Source organism: Lytechinus pictus, chromosome 9 (genome assembly GCF_037042905.1).
Source record: "Lytechinus pictus isolate F3 Inbred chromosome 9, Lp3.0, whole genome shotgun sequence".
Classification (NCBI taxonomy): domain Eukaryota; kingdom Metazoa; phylum Echinodermata; class Echinoidea; order Temnopleuroida; family Toxopneustidae; genus Lytechinus; species Lytechinus pictus.
The window spans coordinates 10,444,575-10,451,533 of NC_087253.1; positions in this window are offsets into that span (position 1 = coordinate 10,444,575).

Below are 6,959 nucleotides of genomic sequence, written 5' to 3' on the forward strand. Positions count from 1 at the left end.
CAGAGATCGGCGGCAAGCCGCAGAGTTCAGGTCCTTTCTAGATGATGCTGTCGACATAGGTGGATTTTTAATCTCAAGTATTTTTTAAACAGGCCCCTGTTCATTTGGACCTATTTCTGACATCTTGCCATGTGGACCAGTGAAATGAAACCCTGACTTGTTACATTTTGTCATTGAGAGCACTTTATATTGATCAACGGCTATTGTAATGCTGCCTTGGGAGACAATGTTAAAGGTAAAAGAAAGTAGTTGCAGCAAACAATTATTTCATGAGGAAGTCTTTTAAATCAAGGTTAAATGCCACTATATTATCATAGACCTAGTTCTGGTACATTGAAATGAACTTATATTTGTGAAATCATGAAATCTTAGCTGAAAACCAAACATTCTGATGATCACTAACACTAAAAGGCATATGTGGGACAGTGTATTAATATTTTTTTGAAAAATACCTGACATTTTATAGCATTCTGTGTTTATTTTGCTCATTTCTCAGCAATTACTCATTTTTTTCTGAGTCATTTGGTACATATTTTTACATACAAACACTTGGATGGTCATTTTATTAGATTGAACTCATTTTGAGATCGTAACCACAACTGGTATTTATCTTTAATCATGAATGGAAAACATGGGCCCTGTTTCACAAAAAAAAAATCATATTCAGAAAAATGCTAGAAAACCATGGCAAGATTTACTAGTATCAAATCAAATACTTTGATTTCAGAGGTTTGTAAAAGAATTGGAAATTAGTGATTGATAACCAGGGTCCCGTAACGCAAAGGTTAGCGATTAATCATACGCTTGATTTTCATGAATAATTGTACATTATAGTCAATGCAATCAATCACAAAAATAAGTTCTACGATGATTGCTAAGCTTTGTGCAAAAGGGACGATAACTGCCATGGCTTACTGCAAGTGCTCTGTTGATCGCGAATGATATGTCATCAATGATATACATAGCAAAGTAATATATCCATAGTGCGATTAACCAACCAAGATTGTCTTTAAATAAGAAAAGAATGTAGGTTTGGGTTTTGATATACAGTACATTAAGAGTTATCACAGTGGTACCAGCTATTCGGATTGTAGAGGAAAAAATCTGATTTTAGCCAATTTGGTGGGCTTGTCTTGATCTAAAATTACTATTTTGCTTTAAGATTTGGACTAAATTACTGTGGTCAAGATGAAGCTAGAGTTATAATGAGAAGATAATGATGATAATAGGTGTGTCTTTGAGTACATTAAATCTAGATAAGCATGCTGTATCAATGCTTTAATAATCTAATTTGGGAGGTTTTGTTTGCCCTTTCTAATTTTCCTGTTTGTGCTGTAATATGAAAATGGCCTTTTGCTGAAAAGATATCAATATATACGGCCTGTCATGCCTTTGTGTAACACCATATACTACAATAGCACTTTCAGTGGAGTGTAGGCCTCCAGACTCACACCTTATGACTGGTCCACGATCCGATTTTGGAACAATCGCATTTTGCTCATTTTCTGAAAATGCAACTGAAAAGTCTCTTTTTATTTTGAGGTTCAAATTAACTGTAAGAATACTAATATAACACTTTTGGATGATTGCAAGCCTTTATTTTGGAGTAAAGGTCAAATTAGTTTCAAATCGTAGCCAATCGTACGATTGCTATGACGTCTTTATGACTAGATATCCAATTCACTTTTATTCATGTAAGGATGATAGCAAGCCATAGTCACAGATTTGAACATAGGTATTTGTAAGATGATTTATAACATTACACCATAAGATATTCTATGCCTCAATATTAGTATCAAATTCTACTGCGGTTTTATTCCCAAATCGAGTTGCAGACCAATCATAAGTTGTGCAGTAGCCTTTAACCATCCAAGATTTGTAATCCTGGTTAGAAAGAAAAGACAGACTCACTTTTTTTAATTTCAAATACCCAGTAACTAATCTTTCAGATACACATTTGGTTCATGTATTGATGGACATAATGATGATGTAAAATCAAAATAGAAATCAAAACTTGTGTTAGAAATAGAATAGCTACGCATATGATCAAAGCTTTATGAAATAGACTTCAGTGTTCATGTGTAGCTTTTATTTTGCATGTTTTTATTCATTTTTTTCTCTGCTGAATATTTGAATTAAGGCTAGGTGATTAAAAATGATGCGCTCGACAGAAAGATACTTTTATAACTAATTATGTCTCTTTTAGGAAACTTGATACAAGATATGCCTCTAAATTAAATATTTTATAAATTTTTGTTGTAGTAAAATGCTATGGAATTATCGAGGCATGTAGATAAATATGAAATTGCTTTTAAAGTTCGTTTACCAATAATGGATCAGTAAATTGTCTTTTCATAATTCAAAATTAATTATTACTGTAACTGAAAGTGAATGGACGTTGTGTTTTGGTCTGAAGGAAACATACTAAAGTGGAATCATGTCAACTTACACAAAAAAAAGAAAAGAAGTAAGTGAAGATTTGAATACGTGTACAAGTGGAGCCTTGTGGCCCAGTGGATTTGTCTCTGGACTTTAGAACGGAGGATTTAGTGTTCAAATCCCATCCACTGTAATTTCAGCAAGAAATTAATTAAAATACATTTAGTGCTGCACTTAACCAAGACAGGATTGTATTCCCTGAAATGCTTACAGTGTGCTGTTAAAGGTTTTTATTTTAATATTCAAAGTTGGTTCTCATGATCAAGATATGGACTTTTTAGTTTTGTTCAGGTAGGTAAAGCAGTGTATTAGACAGTAATTAAATGTAATTGTTTGAACACTTATAAACGTTTTTTTTTTCTGGTATGCATGACATAAATGTTCCATTGAAGAGAAGCTTATCTTTTTTTTTGGATTTTTAATTAATAATCTGGAAAAATACATGTAACTTCAAATTGTAGTCTGGTCCAATGACTTGTGTTGGAGAAGCCTAAATGTGTATCTTTCTTTCATTTATTTTTTATTTTTTCAAAGCAAAACAATGTACGAAGGCAAATAATCAGTCACTAAAATCTTTGAATTGGCAATGCGATGGTACATCAAATCCTTAATTTGGCAATGTGATGGGAATGTGTTGATTTCTGTTTTTTTTTTCTGGTAAATGTCTAACTTCTAAACCAATCTGTATATAGTTCTGATTCATGAATAATAATAATAAATGATAATAATACATGTGGTTTATAAAATCCACTCTGTAAAGTATTCAAGGCGCATAAAGAAATTAAGATGTGAAAGTTTTAAGAACATTTCTGAAAGACATTTTGATGTCTTCAGGAAAGTTCAGGATACCTAACAAACTAAGATACAATGGTAGGGAAATTACTAATGTAATTTTGAAAATGAAAATAACTGATTAAATAAAGCATGAATAATTGATGTAATGAATTTATGTGGTTTAGAAATAGTTAAAGGAGAATGAAACTCTTGGAACAAGTTAGCTTTTGTGAAAGCAGAAAAATTAAAGAATAAGATCAACAAAAGTTTGAGTAAAATAGGACTAGCAATAAAAGAGTTATGAGCATTTGAATGTCGAGATCACTAATGCTATGGAGATCCTCCCATTGGCAATGCGACCAAGATCTATGATGTCACAGATGAACAACTCTCCCCTTTTGGACACTGAAAATATACCCCAAAACATCTCTTTTTGCTCATTCTAATCATATGACAAACGATTCATCAATGATATGATGTTGTGAAACCTCTGTACTTGTCCTCTCATAAAGAGAACACCTCACCTTGTGATAGACTCTATAAAAGTGAGAATGTAAGTGAAATAAGTACTAAAGTAATGAGGGAGTTGTACGTGTGTGACATCACAGATCTTGGTCGCATTGCCAATGGGAGGATCTACATGGCATTAGTGATCTCAATATTCAAATGCTCATAACTTTCTTATTATTCATTCAATCTTCCTCAAACTTTCAACAATATGTTTCTTTGATTTTTCTCTTTTATATGGATTCAGCTGATTGCAAGGGTTTCATTCTCCTTTAAGAGAAACCTTGTGGGAATGAGCATTATCTGCTGTCCTTTGGTTAGGATGTAAAATAGGCTTGAGTTAGCAGCAAGATGTTACCAAAATATTTGTGTTCTATATATATTATTCTATTGCCAATTTCATAGTCTTCATTCAGCATTAGAAAGTTTTAGATGTATACCAGATTGTGATTGTACATAGGGTATAAGCTATTCTAATAACTGCTCACTGCTTAACATGAGGCTATTACCTTGTATGGTCTGTGATGTATTTTGTCTAATATTGTTTGCATTTTATCATAGGACTGAAATTGATATTTATGTACAATTGGAATGTAATATGTTAGTTTTAGTTGGTGGTTGCAAAGACTCAGCCGCCCGATTTATTCTGTAGGGGATTCTAAAGCCCTTTGTTGCCATTATATGTTTAGTCCTCCCAAGAAGGGAAAATGTCGAGCACGGCATTTGGAATATTTAATGACAACAGTTGTATGTTACAATGTAGAATTATGTATGCACATTTGTGAATTAATCATTTAATTAATATACCCTTCCCTGTAAGTCTGTGTTTTATTTTGTTCTTCTTTGAAGTAGTAAAATAACACTGTAATCTTAAACAGCGACGGCCTTGTGTATGTTATGAGGTGCAGATGACCATTCGTTGGTGACCACTGGGGATTTGGGGGGACCATCTATATAAATCATGGAATTTGTTGATGCAGCACGTACAGTACAATATTTTCATCCCTGTAAAGGCAATGAATGTGAGTGAAAGAGAGACAGATAGAGAGGGAGAGAAAAAAAAGATGGGGGACTGACAGAGAGATAAGCGATTGATGAAGAAGAAATACTACAGGAAAGAGAGAGGAAGGAATGAAGGAGAGATGAGGAATCAGAAAAAAAAATAAAAGGGAGACAAATTGGCAGATGAGAGTGTGTGAGAGAGAGAGAAAGATGGGAGATGGAATGGATTGCAATGAAAGTGAGTGAAAGAGAGAGAGATAAAAAGATGGGGGACTGACAGAGAGATAAGCGATTGATGAAGAAGAAATACCGCAGGAGAAAGAGAGGAAGGAATGAAGGAGGAGAGAGGAAGAAATGAAGGAGAGAGGAGGAATCGGAAAAAAATAAAAGGGAGACGAATCGGCAGATTAGTCAGTGTGTGTGAGAGAAAGACGTGAGATGGTGTATGGAATAGATTGGAGTAATACAAGAATTTGATACAAGTTTGATGAAAAAAAAAGAAGTTACAAGCACTTTTAGAAGTTTGTTTTCCAAATCAGCGAATGAGGCTTTGTTCAAATAAATGGGGCAATGATCAATAATGATACATTTTTGCCCAGTCTTATGCATTTCATGAAATATTTTTATGCTTTTATATGCTCATTTATGGGAGATAAAATAGTTCGGATTTCATATATATATTACCCCCCCCCCAGATAAATATATTGTTTTCAGAGATGTGGACATGACTACATTGCAAAAATGCAAGCATACCAGTACATGGAAAGAAAAATTAATTTTCTTATCTCTTTCTATCTGCCACTTCCACTAATTTCCTATTTCCTTCTACTTTGTTCGTTCTCTCTTCTGCTACTCTTATTTTGTCTCTCTTTCTCTTTTCTCATATTTCACTCCCTCTTTGTCTGCCATTTATCTCTTTACTTCTCACTCCTTCCACGTGAATCTTTCTTTATCTGACACCAGGGGTAAGAGCGATTTTAAGAATGACTGGTGATCCTTTCTTGTGGTGAATGATATTCATCATTGAATGTTTATTGGTGATTAATTAGCAGGTAAAAAAGGTTCACCAGCCGTTCTAAACTTACGAAAAGCTTTAAGAAACACCCACCAGGCATTTTTTTCTCATCTCTCGAAATACCTCCTTTCATTTCATTCTCTCCTTATATCCCATGGGGTTCAAAGACATTTGCTACGGCGACAATTGCTCTGCATTCCACACACAAATTTCAACCCTGGGTTTAACACTATACCGTACCCTAAACCTAACATAAACCCTTTTGCAACCCTAACCCTCCGTGGTTAGTTCACAATTGTCAATTCGTATATTGCTAACTCGTCCACTCATGACAGTCTCATGCCATTACGTCCATCAACATTTCATCTAACAGCCATTTGGTCCAATCATCACTTCGTCTAATCACCAGTTCGTCTATGACCATTTCGTCTCATAACCAGTTGGTCTAATAGCCATTTTACTTTCATTACCAAGTGGAATATGGACAGACTAAATGGCTTTTGGACCAACTTGTGAGTGGATGAAATGGCAATAAGACCATGTGGATAGTGAACGAACGAATGGTAGACCAAATGATAGTAGACGAGTTTGTATTTGGAATATTTGACATTAGACCAATTGAAAATAAACCACCCCTCATCTTTGACGAAATAAAGCCCAGACCAATTATCGCAGGAGCAAATGTCACCACCATCCCACAGGCCTCTTTCTCTCTGTCCTTCAATTTCATTATTTCTCTCTATATATATCTCCTCTCACTTCGAGCTTTCTTTATCTACCACTTTTCTTTCTCCCATTTCATTATTTCTTTTCATCTTACACTTATTTTTTCCTCACTATATCTCTTTTCATTCCCATTTCATTCTCTTTACTTGCCAGTTATCTTTTAGTATTATTCTCTCTCCTTCCATTCCATTCTTTTTATATGTGTACTTACATTTTCATTTAATTTCATGAATATTAAAACAATGTTTTTGAATAAAAAGAAGAATTTCAGAAGAGCATGTCAAAGGGTTTCTACGTGCCAATTTTGTTCATATGAAGGATTGTCCCAACAAAATATGACAGATGGTGCAATATTTCTAGGCTACAGGCCAACAGATGGGTGTCACTATATTTTTTTTCAAGAATGAGCCATAAGCCCTGACATACTACTAGTAGTACTTAATTTCTTTCTTGTCCCTTTCATACAATAATAACAAGCTAGAGTAAGACAGAGAAA